Source organism: Erpetoichthys calabaricus, chromosome 1, assembly GCF_900747795.2.
Source record: "Erpetoichthys calabaricus chromosome 1, fErpCal1.3, whole genome shotgun sequence".
NCBI lineage: Eukaryota > Metazoa > Chordata > Cladistia > Polypteriformes > Polypteridae > Erpetoichthys > Erpetoichthys calabaricus.
The window spans coordinates 142947576-142963973 of record NC_041394.2 but is presented as its reverse complement, the minus strand read 5'-3'; the positions used below and the strand labels follow the sequence as shown (position 1 = coordinate 142963973).

Genomic DNA, 16398 nt, shown 5'->3' with positions numbered 1-16398 from the left:
CTTCACAGTATTACTTGTTGATGCTGACATTTTCCTACACATCAAGGTTATTTTAGTTTTGCCTTTTTATATTAGTTTTTATCTCTATATTATTTCTGATCTTAGTTGGAAATTCAGTTTAGTTTTCCTTCATTGTGTATTTTTAGTTTAACTTTGATTTTATTTCACAAAGACATTTCTATTTTATTTTTCAGTTTTAGTAATTATGATATGGTTAAAGAGCTACTATGGAGTTTAGTTTTGTGTCACAATCAAACAGAACTGTACACTTGACCGGTTTGAATACGAGCCTAATGTTAGTGGAAGCTTACTACGCTACATGGTTTACTATCTGGTTTTGTTTTTGTCTGATTGAAAACATGCATAATCAAAACCAGATACTGAATATGAACAATTTTATACAATGTTACAATTTTTATATTTTCCATGTCATTGGTGCTGAACAATTGTGTACTGACTTTTGGCACATTTCATCTTTCCCTTACCTTGCCTAGAATGGGCCAATTTGTGATGAAGTTTAGGTGAATTTTAAGGTTTGAGGGATTTTTACTCTACATGTCTACAGCAAACAACATATCCTGCTCCCTTCAATATTGTATTAAAAAATCTCCTATACTGGGCTTTATTATTTTCTATCAGCCATATTGATCTCTGATTCCATATCAAGCACATACATTTTATGGACAGAAATTTGCCACCTGCAGGCCTGAAAGGAAATAAAAAATTCAGAAAATAGATTGTACTATGTTCTGACAGGTGTGATCATGAAAACCATGGGGATTTAGGAAGAACAGGGCAAACAAAGAAAAACAAGAATGTAGTGTCAAGGTTAGGGCTAGTTAGACTTGAGAAAGAGCAGATAATAGGAGTATGGACAGGCACAAAATGACAGAAACAGCATTTGAGATTAGGCGCAATATACCGTATGTTTTCTAAACTTGCTTATCCAGAGCCAGATTGCGGGAAACCTGGAGCCTATCCCAGCAAACAATGCTATATAAACAATATGTATGACATGGCTGATGTTAAGAACAAAAAGAGTATGATATTTCAACTAGTGAGAGAGAGAAAAATATTGAAAAGAGGGAGACAATATTTTAAAACATACTTTGCCGTGGCGAAAAATTGTCACCACAAGGCTTTTTACCTGACTCAGATAAAAGAGACTCAGGATAGGCAAACAGAGTCAATAGTTTTATTGCAATAAAAAAACAATAATAATAACACGGACTCGACCCAATATGGCCAAATTGAGCTGAGCCTTGAACAGTTCAGAACTCAAAACTTGTATAGTAATTTCTTATCACTCCGACCTTGCTCAAATTAGCTCATTTGCTGTTTTCTCTGACTCCCCTCTGCACCTGGCCAGCCGGTATCCCAAGTTCTCATGGGAACCATTATTATCTCCTGACTTTCCCTGTAGCTGACCTCCGGGATGTTACTGTCTATTGTCCATTTTTAGTTTCTGTTTTGCTTATTTCTATTGGCCTTGGCTGGGCAGAAGTTCCTTCTTCCATATTTGGGAATTCTCTTATTATTTCCCCTCCCTTGGCCTTCAAGCTATTTTTATTTAGCGGCTGAAGCTAACCTTTAATTAAAAAGAAATATGGAATGTACCTTTATTTAATTCTTTGCGTGGCATGCCTGACTTGCACTAATTTCTGCAGTAAGGTTAATGCTTATATATTTTTCTATTTTTTTTTATACTAGTACATGAATATACTAATTTTATTTTTCATGCATTACATCATCTTGACCTTGTTAGTAGCAATGCCTTTTGCTGTTTCTGCTGATTCACTATTCCAGCTGGCTTCTCACGTGCCTACCAGGACCATTTTTCTATATTATGTCACTAGGGGGCTCCGCCCCCTGCTCGCTTCGCTCGCCAACCCCTGGTGTTGGGTAACCGTAAATATCTTGATGTATGTATGAGATATAGTGGAGTGTGAAGGTGTAGATGATGTATGAAGGAAGTAAAGAACGTCTAGTATGGCACATTGTAAAGATTTATTGGAATATTTCTTTATACACAACATTTGTAGTAAAGATGGTGTGTTGTCCTTGAATGAGTTTTCCTTGGTATGGAGTATTCATAACCTTAACCTTAATGTCAGATGAACTGCGAACTCGTGAGAAGGCCACATAAAGTTGTCCATGTCCAAATACTGTTCCAATGCGATGTAATATTTGTCCACATACGCGAAAGCAGTATGGGCCATTGCCAGCTGGTGGCCTGATATTTACTCCGGTAGATGCAAAAGCAAATGAACTATTGTAGCATCTAATGCAGTCCATAAAGTTTTTACTTTCGGGTACATTGTTAGTTAGAAGCTTCCGTAGATATTGAGGATATTCATGTAAAGGAGGCAGTCTAACCTGACCCTTTTGACAACAACGTGTAAACTCATTAGTTGTATTGCCAGTTGTTTCTTCAGGGAAGTTAAGCGAATGACAATGATTGCAAATGACATTCATTAATCCCAATGAATTTTCATTAATAGTGGACTCATTATAGAACGCGTTGTCAACCACTTGTCTGAATTGTTTAGCAGGTGTTTGTCGTTTCTGTCTTTGACGTTTATGTTTTGCCTGTGCTGTTTGAGAGGCGCGTTGTCGTATGTGCATTACTTGAGATGTTTTGTTTTGGAGCTGTAACTCCTTTGGTTGTGCTGCTTGAGAAGCGCGTTGTAGGCGCCTGCGTTCATTGTTTTTATCAAGGCGTGCCCGTTTTTGTATCTCGGTCAGTCGAGCTCTTTCTTTTTGGAGCCGTGCCTGCTTGGTTTGCGGAATTTCAGACGCGCGTTGTAGGCGCCTGAGTTCATTGATTTTATCCAGGCTTGCCCGTTTTTGTATCTCTGTCACTCGAGCTCTTTCGTTTTGAACCCGTGCCTGCTTCGCTTCCGCAGTTTGAGACTGGCGTTGTAGGCGTCTATGTTCATTGTATCTGTCCATGCGGGCTCGTTTCTGTAGCTGTGTTAGTTGAGCTGTCCGGTTTTGTAGCCGAGACAGTTTTGCTTCCGCGGTTTCAGACGCACGTTGTAGGCGCCTACGTTTATTGTTTTTTTCCCTGCGGGCTCGTTTTTGTAGTTCTGTTACTCGAGCCGTATCGTTTTTGACCCGTGATCGTGACTCCATTACTTGTCCGTTGTTTACCGTTAGTAATATGGGTAAGTAATATGGATGATTGCACTTACTGTTAATATGGAGCGTTTTCTGTGTTTATACTATTAATAATGCACTACTGTAATGAGATTCACCTATGCTGTATAGTTCGTACGTGTGAGGATGACGTACATTTAATACGGATCATTCGTTTATTCGTATTACCCATCAGGTGTTGTGCCTGTGTTATCTGTGGTTGTACTGTTAATATTGTATTCCTGTAATGTGATTCAAATATGTTGTTTTGTCTGTGTTTGTGGGGTTTCTGTATGATGTCGGATGTTTGCTTGTGGTTTTTTAGAAGTGCGTGGATTCTGCTGTGTAGCATGGACGTTTATTTCAGTTGTGCGTTGTATGCGAATGCGCCTTTCGTAGTATCTGGCCATTTCTGTACTACAATTCGCTTTCCGTACTATCTCGTGCTTGATTTGTGAACCTTTGTGGACTCCGTAGTCTGTCCCGTTTCATTCTGGGGTGGGGGTAATGTGATTCAAATATGTTGTTCTGTTTGTATTTGTGGTGTTTCTGTATGATGTCGGGTGTTTGCTTGCAGTTTTTTAGAAGTGCGTGGATTCTGCTGTGTAGTGTGGACGTTTATTTCAGTTGCGCGTTGTAGGCGAATGCGCCTTTCGTAGTATCTGGCGATTTCCGTACTACAATTCGCCTTCCGTACTATCTCGGGCTTGATTTGTAAACCTTTGTGGACTCCGTAGTCTGTACCGTTTCACTCTGGGGTGGGGGGGTGACTCCTCTTTTTTGTGTGGCGGTGTCGTTGCCTATGGGCGCGTTGCCTCATTTGTTATTTATGTTAGTGGAGCTGTTTCGTTTTTGAGCCGTAATCTCGGGCTTGATGTGTGACCCTTTGTGGACTCCGTAGTCTGTCCCGTTTCACTGTGGGGTGTGGGTCTGACTCCTGTTTTTTGTGTGGCAGTGTCGTTGCCTATGGGCGCGTCGTCTCATTTCTTATTTATGTTAGTGGAGCTGTTTCCTTTTTGAGCCGTAACTCCTTCGTTCTCGGTGGATCGCGCGTTAGTTGAGCTGTGTCGTTTTTGAGCCATGACTCCTGCGTTCTCGGTGGATCGCGCTGTTTCGTTTTTGAGTTTAAGCCATGATTGTAGGTGCCTGCGCACTATGTCTCCTGCGTCCACGGGCATGTACCTGCGTCCATATCCGGTTTACCATTCTTGGTTAGTAATATGGATTGGTATCGTTCCTCAGCTTCCTAACCTTCAAATAACAGGTGTACATGTTCCCCCTTCTTCTGTCTTCGATAGTTTCTGTGTGTCATTCTCTTTCTATTCTGTCCTTCCTTTTCCAATATTGGTAATTTTGCTTCAAGCTTAAAAATAATACAATATGACTAATGTCTTTTATTTAACTATTGACTTGACATATCTTATTTGCTTGACATTCTAATTTATGCTAAATCTAATGTTTCAGAACCTGTTAATTACTTTTATGGCTATTTATGCTAATATGCTATTTATGCTAATATATAAATTTTTCTATTCTATAACTTCTCCTACCAGGTTATTTTCACAATATCAAGTATTTTGAGCTGTGAAGGTAAAACTAAAGATAAGATAAATTAATAAATACAAAACACATTACTATGTTTACTTTTTTACCAGTTGGCATACTCTCTTCACCCAACCTACCTGTAGTTCAGTAGAGACATTGACAACTCTGGAATTTTACCAGGTTTGTATCACTTCGTTGTTAAACAACCTTTTTAAAGCAAAAGTGACTGGTCAGCAACAATATGCTGATCTTGCATGTTGAACGTCAGTATCTCTGTTATTTTCAAAAAAGACTTCTCCTGTGCGAAGTGATGGGTGAATTATTTTCAGCAAAATGCAGACACCTGAAAAATAAACTATTAAAGTGTTCCTCACTCATGAGGTTTCTGTCCATATTGTAAAGGTTTTGTTGACCAGCACATTCTGACTTCAGGCATTTTAATTACATCTTGATATACAAGAAGTGCAAAGAAATACAGGTGCTCATCATAACTGACATCAGACTCGTGCAGCCTGGAATTTGGACTAGTGCATGTGGATGTATTAATTGCTGTGTACATACTGTATCTTGAGCTCAGTAAGAATTAAAGCTAACGTGCCATCATTTATGAACAGACTAAAATTCTCTCTTGAGCCCGAGAGATCCAGTGAATGGCAGCTTTGAAAGTTGCTGAGCATATTCAAAACAGCATCATCTTGGTATGCTTTACTAACACTTGCCAGAATTTATCATGCTGTCACTGTCAGCCCCTGAAGAACTGTCACCATTATCTCATATAAATCACTTTCTTTGTCATGTGCTTTAGGTGCCCGTATTCACCTTGCTCTGTCACCACAAATGCTGTGTGAACACCTGCCCTCCGTCACCAGCTTTCATTCACTGAATGAATATGTGTGGGCGGCTCGTGTTGGATGACTTTCTGCTTTAGAGTTAAAAGTTGCAAGCATTAAAGACTATCCATCCATCCATTATCCAGCCCACCATATCCTATTTAAAGACTATCCATCCATCCATTATCCATCCATCCATCCATCCATCCATCCATCCATTATCCAACCCACTATATTCCAACTACAGGGTAATGGGGGTCTGCTGGAGCCAATCCTAGCCAACACAGGGTGCAAGGCAGGAAACAAACCCCGGGCAGGGTGCCAGCCCACCGCAGGGCACACACACACACATACCCACACACCAAGCACGCACTAGGGACAATTTAGGATCGGCAATGCACCTAACCTGCATGTCTTTGGACTGTGGGAGGAAACCCACGCAGACACGGGGAGAACATGCAAACTCCACGCAGGGAGGACCTGGGAAGCGAACCTGGGTCTCCTAAACTGCGAGGCAGCAGTGCTACCCAAATTCAAAAACCAAATATGAAATTCTTAATATATTTAAAAAAGCCCAGGTTAGCCCTTGTGTCTGCGGTGGGTTGGCACCCTGCCCAGGATTGTTTCCTGCCTTGTGCCCTGTGTTGGCTGGGATTGGCTCCAGCAGACCCCCGTGACCCTGTGTTCGGATTCAGCGGGTTGGAAAATGGATGGATGGATGGATAGCCCTTGTGTTGCAAAAACTAAAAATATTTTTAGTAAATTATTATTTCAGTTGGTCTTTTTAGCTACTTTAATAGTTTTGTTTAGTTTTTCATTTCAGTTTTATTATTTTATTTCAGTTTATGAAAATGTTTTTATTTATAGTTTCAGTTTTGATTTTAGTTTTCGTTAACTATAATAACTTTGCTACACATGATGAGAACAATCGAATGTGCTGCACTGAATTATGAAAGTATTGTTGGAAGGAGATTTAATAATAAAACGCCCAACCTAATCTGCTGGTAGGGCTAGTGATCATATTCTTGCTTACTTTGAAAGTGCAAAGATTTGCACTACTTATTCTGAGCCAACACTGTATATAAGATGTTGAAAATCACAAAATTCAGCATTTCTTCTGAAAAAGGTTTTGCTTTCTGATATACTGATTGAGTGTGTTGAGCCACCTATTTATGAATCACAACATTCACATTCATTTGTCTATGCTCTAGTGGCACTGAGCCACTGTGTTGGAGGATGAAGAGCAAAGGAACAGGCCAGACTAGACCGTGGGCTGTATTTTCCTACTAGATATTTCATTGTCCCCTAATATTGTATTGTAGAATTGTATAGCACATGCTTCTGGGAACTGTCCACATGACATGTCAAAAATCTATCTCCAGAACTGAAGTTGTAAACACAGAGATACAGATGTAACCTTGATCTAGTGTTGACTGTTCACAGTAAGAAAGGGACGAGTTTACAGTGTATTGTTGTCTTGGATTTACAGGGCATATAATAAAAAGAAGCCCTTGCAGCACCAAAAGGGGTTTTGAATATATGAAATATAAGTCTGGTGAGAATAATTCACATGGGAGTAAATGATTTAGGAACACATATGCAAGGATTCACCTGGCAGTGGAGAGTAGGATTATGTTGTGGTTGTTACCAGGAACCAAATTGTTCCTTACTTTAAAATTGTTACTGTGTGGGCATTTCTGAGGTTCAGTGTGAGTTTCATTTGTCCAGACTTTGCTAGCGGATTCTCTGTGTAACTCTTCCCATCAGCCTTTGATTTCTGTATAATAGTGCCATCCACACTGCAGCCCAATCCATGAGACTTGGTTATTTTGGTGTTTCAGAAGTAAGGCGCCGTATGACTCATTTAAGTCAGACTGGTAACATGAGTAAAAACGTTTAATAAGAGACATTATGTTTTAAAATTCCTTTTTGTATTTCATTAATATTGTTTTGGGATAGATAGATAGATAGATAGATAGATAGATAGATAGATAGATAGATAGATAGATAGATAGATAGATAGATAGATAGATAGATACTTTATTAATCCCAGGGGGAAATTCACATATAGTGGTTTGTGTAGTCATTCAACCTCACTTGAAGGAAGGCACAATTTCATATTCCAGTATTAATGAAAAGCCTTTATTATTTGGTATTTTTTATTAAAGAATTAGATAGTTATGAGGGAAGGCACAATTACATTTTCTGGTATTAATGAAAAGCCTTCGTTATTATTTGGTATTTTTTATTAATGAAAAGCCTTTATTATTTGGTATTTTTTATTAAAGAATTAGATAGTTATGAGGGAAGGCACAATTACATTTTCTGGTATTAATGAAAAGCCTTCGTTATTATTTGGTATTTTTTTATTAAAGAATTAGATAGTTATTTTTTAAGTCAGTTATTTCTTTCCAATCATGGTATATTCTGAAGTGCAGAATTTTTTATGAATAATTTAATTCACTTAGGCCTGTCTTACATCCTAAAATGGAAGTCATGGTGGAAGGGGTCCAAACATGAAAGCAAAAGCCTTAAAAGTATATGTCCAGTTTGAAGGTGCAAAGGTTTCAATTTAAGAAACTGTGGATCCCATGTTTCTGATGCAGGCTTCTGTTAACAAAAGTAACCTGGATGTAATACATTTGATCACAGATTCACGGTACAATTTACTTGAGGGAAATGTAAGGATACATTTCCTGTTCACTTGTCTGCTTACTGTGGCCACTGCGGGTGGAGTTTTGACCTTTACCCTCTGTGCATCCCCAGTTTGTGTAATTTCTGTAGCCTCAGACTGAGTTTTATCCTACTTTTGTCTCTGTCGTTTTTAATTTTTTCTTTGGTCATATTCTCCAATGGCTTGTAACAAGTGATGGTCTGCACAAATGCATAACAAGTGTCTGATATTATGCTAGAGTGTGGTGTAAAAGTGTCCAAGAAAAGCACTTTAACCTCTAAGGTTCTTTTTGCATTGGTGGATAGGTTAATACTAGAAATGTCTACATTGTTTGCCTTGATTCACACACGTCTTGAAAACTGCCTATTCAACATTCACTCAGCACAGGTAAAGCTCAACAACAAAGCCAACAATATCTCAACACTCGCCAAGGCTAGTACTTCAACTTTAATACCTATTGCCAGTGGTTAGAAACCATTCTGCTAATGAGGTGTCCCTGCCGAGATTCACATGCATGTCGGCCTATAGATTGCGTCCCCTGAAAGGGCTGCTCTTCAGAATAACCTAGCAAAAGCCAGGAATGGCTACTCCTGTCGGGCTGTTGTATCCCGAATTCTGCCTTTGAAAGTGCTACACTGTCTAACAGAAACTAAGGGCTAATCACTACCCCTGACAGTACAATACCTAAATGGATGGTTTGTTTTATTAACAATCATGCGTCCATATACAACAGGACACATTGGTAAAGCAATACTCAAAACTATTTCAATCTTTAATTTTAATTATGATTATTTGAAGGAGAAGCCAGGTGTAAACGTTAACATATGAAAACATACAGCCTGAATGGTTCAAATCGGTCTCACACTGCAAGCTTAATTTCAGGTGGCTATGGCTTTGGTTGTTGCAGTCTTTGGTTTCTTAAACCAGGTGTGATGCTTGGGAGTGAAGAGGGAGTCTGAAAGTGGCAAAGTCAGACTGAGTTGTCTTCTCTTTGGCAGTTGTTTCTTTCCTCCTAGTCTTGGCAGTTATGATGTCTCTCTGGCAGAGCCTTTTTAAAAACTTTTCATTTAATAGTGTCTTGCTATCTGGCGTTTTTCACAATAAAACCCTACCTTATTTATGTAAGATACTGCATCAGTCAGATGTTAGGGACAACCATTGGTATCTATCTATCTATCTATCTAATTTCACTGGTCTACAAAAAAATATATTTTGTTTGCTTCTGGGAACTTATGAGCAGCTCTTTATTAAGTTTTTTACACAGATTTCATATATGAAATCGGAATTAAGCTAGCACGTCAGGTTTTTGAAATACACATCATTGACGTTTTGACATTTTTGAATATCAATATAATATATCAACACGATATCTGGAGTCTGGACTATGTCCCACCAAAATTGTTTTGATGTGTTTATTCTGTAAACAAACCAGAAGACAATACCAGAGACACATTAAAGTATATTTATGTTAATTTACTTCCATATAAAAGTGAGGTCAGCGTGCCCAAAAATGTTGGAGACACTCGCTTTTGCGCTTGTACTGCACATCTGTCTCTCTTTGCAAGAATCAAAAGTAGTCACCCATCATGCTTGGAGTGAATTTTTCCCAATACAAGTTTCCCATCACCTTTATATCTTGATGAAATCTTTCCCCATACTCATCTCTGACATCACTTAGATATGGTGGAAAAAAGTCGAGATGAGAAAGTAAAAAATGAATCTGCAGTGACATTCTGGCTCCAGTAAACTAATATACTTTCAGCATATTCTCCACAAACTCAATATAATTCTCTGCTCTGTGACTGTCAAGAAAATTCTGGACAACCTGCACGAATGAGGGTGCTGATTTAGTTGGTTTCAGTTTTCTTTTGAACTCATCGTCAAGCATCAGTTCATGTATTTCAGGGCCAACAAAAACACCTTCCTTAATTTTGGCTTCACTTTTCTTGAGACCAAACTTATTTCTTAAATGCTGAAACGCATCGCCTTTACTATCCAGTCACCCTAGTTGTCCAAGACCTGGAACATCATATCTAAAAAACTGGACTTGCTGGATGAAAACAGTTTTCAGATTTGGAATCAGCAAGTGAAATTTGTTAAAGTACAGGTGAAAAAATCCCAGTAGCAAAATGTTTGTTGACCAGTGTTCCCATGGTCTGGTTGATTATTAAGTTACTTTTGGCTAGACATGAAACATGTTCATCTTAAAGTCCCAAGCCTCCATTTTACATATTCTTACTAACAACCACACTGGTCACTTTACCTAAGCTTAAATATATGCATTCTAATAAATAAATGACACTCTTTAACAATATTAACACTTATTTTCCCAGAATTCTTCTCTATTTTGCATACATCCCAGAATTTTATCTACTTCCAAAATTTGATGGTCTTGGTATTAATGATTTAATGAGGACATTTGTACCTGCCTGTCCTTTCAGTTACAGAACATTTCCCACATGAGCGTTGAGTCTACAACTTAAGATTCATTTTGTAAATAATTCTAAAGAACAGACTGAAATAAGACATTAAATTTTATGGGCCATATTTAGCATACTGTACTGTAAAAGCTCAATTCTCCCACAGCATTACAGCCCTGAAATCATCTGATGTGAGCATGCATCTACCTTGATTCACAACCTGCAAAATCATAATTTTTTCTTATGCCACATGTACAAAAATCATATATATATATTTTTTTTTACAGACAATGCTGGGACACATACCGATCCATGCACAGACAAAGTGGTTTATCAACAGATGGAACAGATGTAACATAGCCTACGAAGCAAAATTCACACAGAACATTACAACAATCTAGATGAGAACAGGCTATTCAGCCCAATAAACCACTCCATTCCTATCCACTTATTTCTTCTAAAACAATATTAAGTCTAGTTTTGAAAGTCCCTAATTTCCTACTGTCTACCACACTACTTGGTAGCTTATTTCAAGTGTCTATGGTTCTCGCTGTAAAGAAAAACTTCCTAACATTTGTGCGAAATTTACCCATAAGTTTCCGTGTTTGTCCCCATGTTCTTGATAAACTCAATTTAAAATACATCTCGATCCACTGTACTAAATTCTCTTCCCAATTTTTAAACACTTCAGTCGTGTCTTCTCTTAGTCTTCTTTTGCTTAAACTGAAAATGCTCATCTCTTTTAATCATAATTCATCCCCTATATTCCTAGAATCATACTAGTCTCTTTTTTCTGGACTTTTGCTAGCACTGCGATGTCATTTTTGTAGTCTGGAGATCAAAACTGCACATAGTACTCCAGATGAGTCCTCACCAGTGTGTTATAAAGCTTGAGCATAACCTCCGTGGACTTGTACTCAGCACATCGTGCTATACAACCTAACATTCTGTTGGTCTTCTTAATCGCTTCTGAACACTGGAAGTTGATAGAGTAGAGTCCACTACAACTCCTAAATCCTTCTCACAAGAAGTACTTTAGATTTTCAGACCTGTTATTTGTGTATTCAAACCTAACATTTTTACTTCTACATGGAACACTTTCCGTTTATGTTGTCCAAGTCCCTCTGTAATGATTCAACTGGAACACTTTCCGTTTATGTTGTCCAAGTCCCTCTGTAATGATTCAACTGATTCCAGATTATCTGCAGATCCACCTATCTTGGTATCATCTGCAAATTTAACCAGCTTGTTGCTCATATTCCTATCCAAATCATCTATATATATATAAAATTCTTTTCGCGTTTGAAACGGAAATGACGTTTGACCACGCGATATGGAAATTACGTATGAAATGGAAATTACATATGACCACGCAATATGGAAATTACGTATGACCACAGAACAGATTATAATACACTTCGTTTGTGGACGCCATTTTTATACCGTCTTTATGAATTGTTATTATTTGTGTGAGTTATTTTACTGATATTAAAAAGAAGTAAACACAAACACGCCGATCTATCCCATAGAACTGCACCCCGCATCGCCTTCTCCCAGACCTCCTCTCTGGACGACAGCGCTGAGCTGTCCGCTGCGAGGCTCGTTCTGACAGAGAAGTTTTATTTATTTGTCCACGTGACTGTCACGGAAACTGCCACATTGTAACTTTTTTTAGTTGGCAGTAATTGATAGGCACATAGTGCAAGGTTGTCAGGTACTGTAATTCCTTTTTGTATTCGGCGGCAACCAATTAACCGGTTCAACGTCATCCCTCCGTAGGCACGCGATGATGTGAACGTGTCTGCAAAAAGTGGCGTCTCCTGCCCTGCAAAAATACTATAAAAGTCGAGCAGCCAGCGTGCACGCGTAGCTATGCCGGCCTTTGAGACGCTGACTGCGCTTCTGCCTTAAGTGAAAGTAAGCACTTTTAATTTTTTTCCTCCTTCCCCTGAGCTATAGCCCAGACAACTGCAAACACAGGATCCCTTTTCTAGACCGCGGCAAACTAATATTAAGGCACTTCGCACTTTCTTTTGCACGTATAGGGTTATGAGGTCGAGGGAGGCACACACAGGAGTGGAGGACCGACAGTGCCATCCCAGCCGGTTAATGGCAGGGCCGTATCTCCAGTCTACACGAGACCCGCCGCGACGCTCCCCAAAAGTAGCTCATATCGTCAGCAAAGACGTCTCTCTACACTATATAAAAGAAAAAGGCAAGTTTCCTTTCTTTATATCCATTTTCCTTTTATCTCAAACCAAAACCTTTCTCTCTTAACACTGCAGAGGACACAAAGCTAATTTTCTTTAATTGCTGGTAATGTCAGTAAGGCACATTACCACTGGCAGAAATTTGGACGTTCACATAGAAAATGTAATTTCTATACCACAGCGGTCATGTAGCGCCTTTCAAAAGGGATCTACTACCGAGAGATGATCCAAATACATTTTAGCTGCTGTTAGTACTACTTAGCTGTTGTGTTATACCGCCTTTAAAATGTAGTTTACCTGAAACCACTCCAGTAGTGCTCAATGTATCTTTACTTCTTAAAATGTTAATGTTTTACTGTTTAATAACTTATAGACTACATTTTATTTTTTTCCCTTGCACTTAGTGAGTGAAGCCACTGGGTAATCAGCTAGTTTATGTATATTAAAAATAGAAGTGGCCCCAGCACTGACCCCTGTGGAACACCACTGTTAACATCAGCCTATTCTGGTAAGGTTCCTCACACCATAACCCTCTGCTTCCTATGTTCAGCCAATTCTACACACCACACCCAGAACTCCCACTTCTTTTAGTTTGAGTACCAGCCTCTCATGTAGCACCTTATCAAATACTTTCTGAAAATTCAAGATAAATAATACCATATTCTGCACTTTGATTATATCCTTTTGTTGCTTCCTCGTAGAATTCTAGCATGTTGGTAAAACATGAGCTCCCTTTTCTGAACCCATGCTGACTGTCAGTAAAATTCATGTTCTTGCCATGTGTTCCTCAGCCTTATCCTTAATAATTCCTTCCATTAATTTACCTGTGACACACATTAAACTTACTTGCTTGGATCTTCCCAGTCATCCTTTTTATATAATGGTATAGTATTTGCCATTTTCAAGTACTTTGGAATCTCCCCAGTGTGCTGTGACTTCCTAAAAATATTTGTCAAGGCTTTATATATTTACTTGTAAGCCTCCTTGTGAACTTGAGGGTAAATATTATCTGGTCCTAGTGATTTGTCTGACTTCAGCCTGTTTAATCTGTGCAGTACTTTTCCCTCTACACTTTCTCAATCACTCAGTACCACCTTAGTAGTCCATTTCACTGGTGGGAGTTTATCCGCTTCCTCACATGTGAAGACCTCAAAATGTGAATTTAGAGCATCTGCTATTTATTAATTCCCCTTTACTATTCATGACGCATTATATGTAAAACATTTTTAAACCTGCCCCACTCCTGCTTGACTGTTTCCGCACTTAAAATATCCCAGTCTATCCTCATTAGACTTTGCCACATCTGCTCAAAATGTGCCCTACCAATGTTAAACTGAACAGTTTCAATTTTAGCCTCTGCACTCTTCCAAAACACTGAGAACTGTATTATACATTTTATAGTTACTTGACCCTAGTGGTTCAATCACCTGTACACCCTCAAATCTATCCTGCTTATTACAAAATACTAAAAACTCCTCTATTTGCAAGATTATCCCAGTTAAAATTCGGGTAGTTACAAGTCCCCCATGACTATAAATTTCCCCTGTAAACTTGCCTTTTTAATATTACCAAAAAACATGCATTGAAATTATTGTCTTCTTTGGGTGGTTTATAACACACTCCTAAAATAAGTCCTCTTTCCCCAGTGCTTTCCAGACTAACCTACCTGTCCTTACTAAGATGGGGGCTCATCGTCCAACTGAAGAGGACTTGCATTTAAATTCTATTTGACATAAACAGTAACCTCACCTCCTTTTCTGTTCTCTGTCCTTCCTAAAAATGTGTATCTGTCTGTTATACTCATTTCCATCTTTGTTATTTAGCCAGGTTTCTGTTGTTGCTGTAAAGGTAGTATGTTGGTGAAGTATATGTGTAAGAGTTTTCTTTTGAAAGAGCCAATGCCACCTGTACTGAAGTTTACAGTGCCAATGAACACTCGGCATTATGTATTTTCTGTGGCATGTTGTGTGCGCACATGATAAAAATACACTAAGGAATTAATGAAAAAAGGCAGATTATGTGGTGGAGCCAACCCACAATGAAACAAAATGAGGCTGTAAAAAACAATTACCAAAATTTATAACCCATGTTGATTCACTCTTTCTGAGAATGTGGTAATAAAAGTACTGGTAACAATCTTTTTTAAACTTAATAAGTAAGTTGTTTTGTTTTTTCAAAGGTAGACATTTACTTGCGCCCATAATATGATGACATAGTGCGAATTCAGACTTATTATCCCATGTAGTAGTGAGTTTCTGTTTGACATTTTTTCATTAATAATTGTCTAGTTTACAGAGACAGAAATTCATATCTTGGCATCAACATTCAATATTGTCAACAATGGCGCTTTGAGACAGCTTTTCAAATGAATTCCACACCCCTGGAAAAATTTCCATATAGAGGTATGCGGTCAAAAGGTCCATGCACACAGCCAAGTCTCCTTTCAAAATGGCTGAATCTCACAAAAATATAAAATGTAAGCTTTTTGTCTTTTTTTCCTCCTAAAATGACATAGATAGGCCAATTTTCAATGTGTGAGCAAGCTTAAGATGTGGGCTCAACTCGACAACACTCTTGCCTTGAAAAATTGACATATTGTGTAAGTTTTAAGATGTTTGTTTTCATAATTGGACCCCCACCCCTTCACTACCATTTTAAAATGTAACACCAGGCTGGGCATTTTAAAAAAAATGCTTCACTTTAGACCATAAAATCGTGTGACAAATTAAATATATAATTTTGAACTTAAAAATAAAAATTCTAAATTTGTGTTTTTTATACTTCTGCTTGTTTCTCCTTATGTGTAAAGGATATTTTATTATACAAAACATTAGGATCTATAGCGGGACAATGGTGTCCATACAAAAATGATTCCCTGCCAGTTGTCTTTTGAAATGTTAAATGAGTCATAGCAAAGAACAACAGCAATCCCACATTTGTTTTGAACTTTTAAGTTAAATAGATCTTGTGAGGGACAGTTGAATGTTTCTGGGCTCATTGTATACCTGCTGGCCTAATTCTTTGTTAGAAAGAACTGTATGTGTGCATGTCTAAAAAAAATACATCAAGTACACAAGTACTAATAGAGTGCCCATCAAACATAATCAAAATGTCAAAACTGATACAATATAGATTACCTGGAAAGAGTAATTGCTACAACCGCTACATTTTCAGTTCCTTTAAACTTGAAATGCTATTCTTTTAAGTCAACAAATAGACAGCGTGATTAATCCAATTTCCAAAAACAGGCACTGCATAAGGCCTAAGATGGTGTTCATATACAAAAAAAGGGGAATGCCTTAACGTTTTAATACAACCCTGTACACTTAAAACATGTTGAATTTTACGTCATAAAGCAAAGTAAACTACAGCATATTTCCCTTAAATAATATTGCAAACCCGCTCATTCATGAAAACAAACAGGGTTATCATGTTGTATTTACACATACAAAACCTAAATGTTATTAGAAATTGAAGTGTTGGTGATAAACGTAAAGTGCACTAACCATGTTAATTATTAAAGGCAACAGAAAACTTAGTCAGCAACGCATAACACATAATTGGCGGGTTTAGATTCAACA

The 16398-nt window shown here is 38.1% G+C and overlaps 1 protein-coding gene across 1 annotated transcript in view; it reads left to right on the top strand.

The window, feature by feature from the left end:
- LOC114655495 (E3 ubiquitin-protein ligase TRIM47-like) overlaps nt 1-16398 on the top strand; it is an 81620-nt gene that overhangs the window by 22015 nt on the left and 43207 nt on the right. The window lies entirely within an intron of this gene.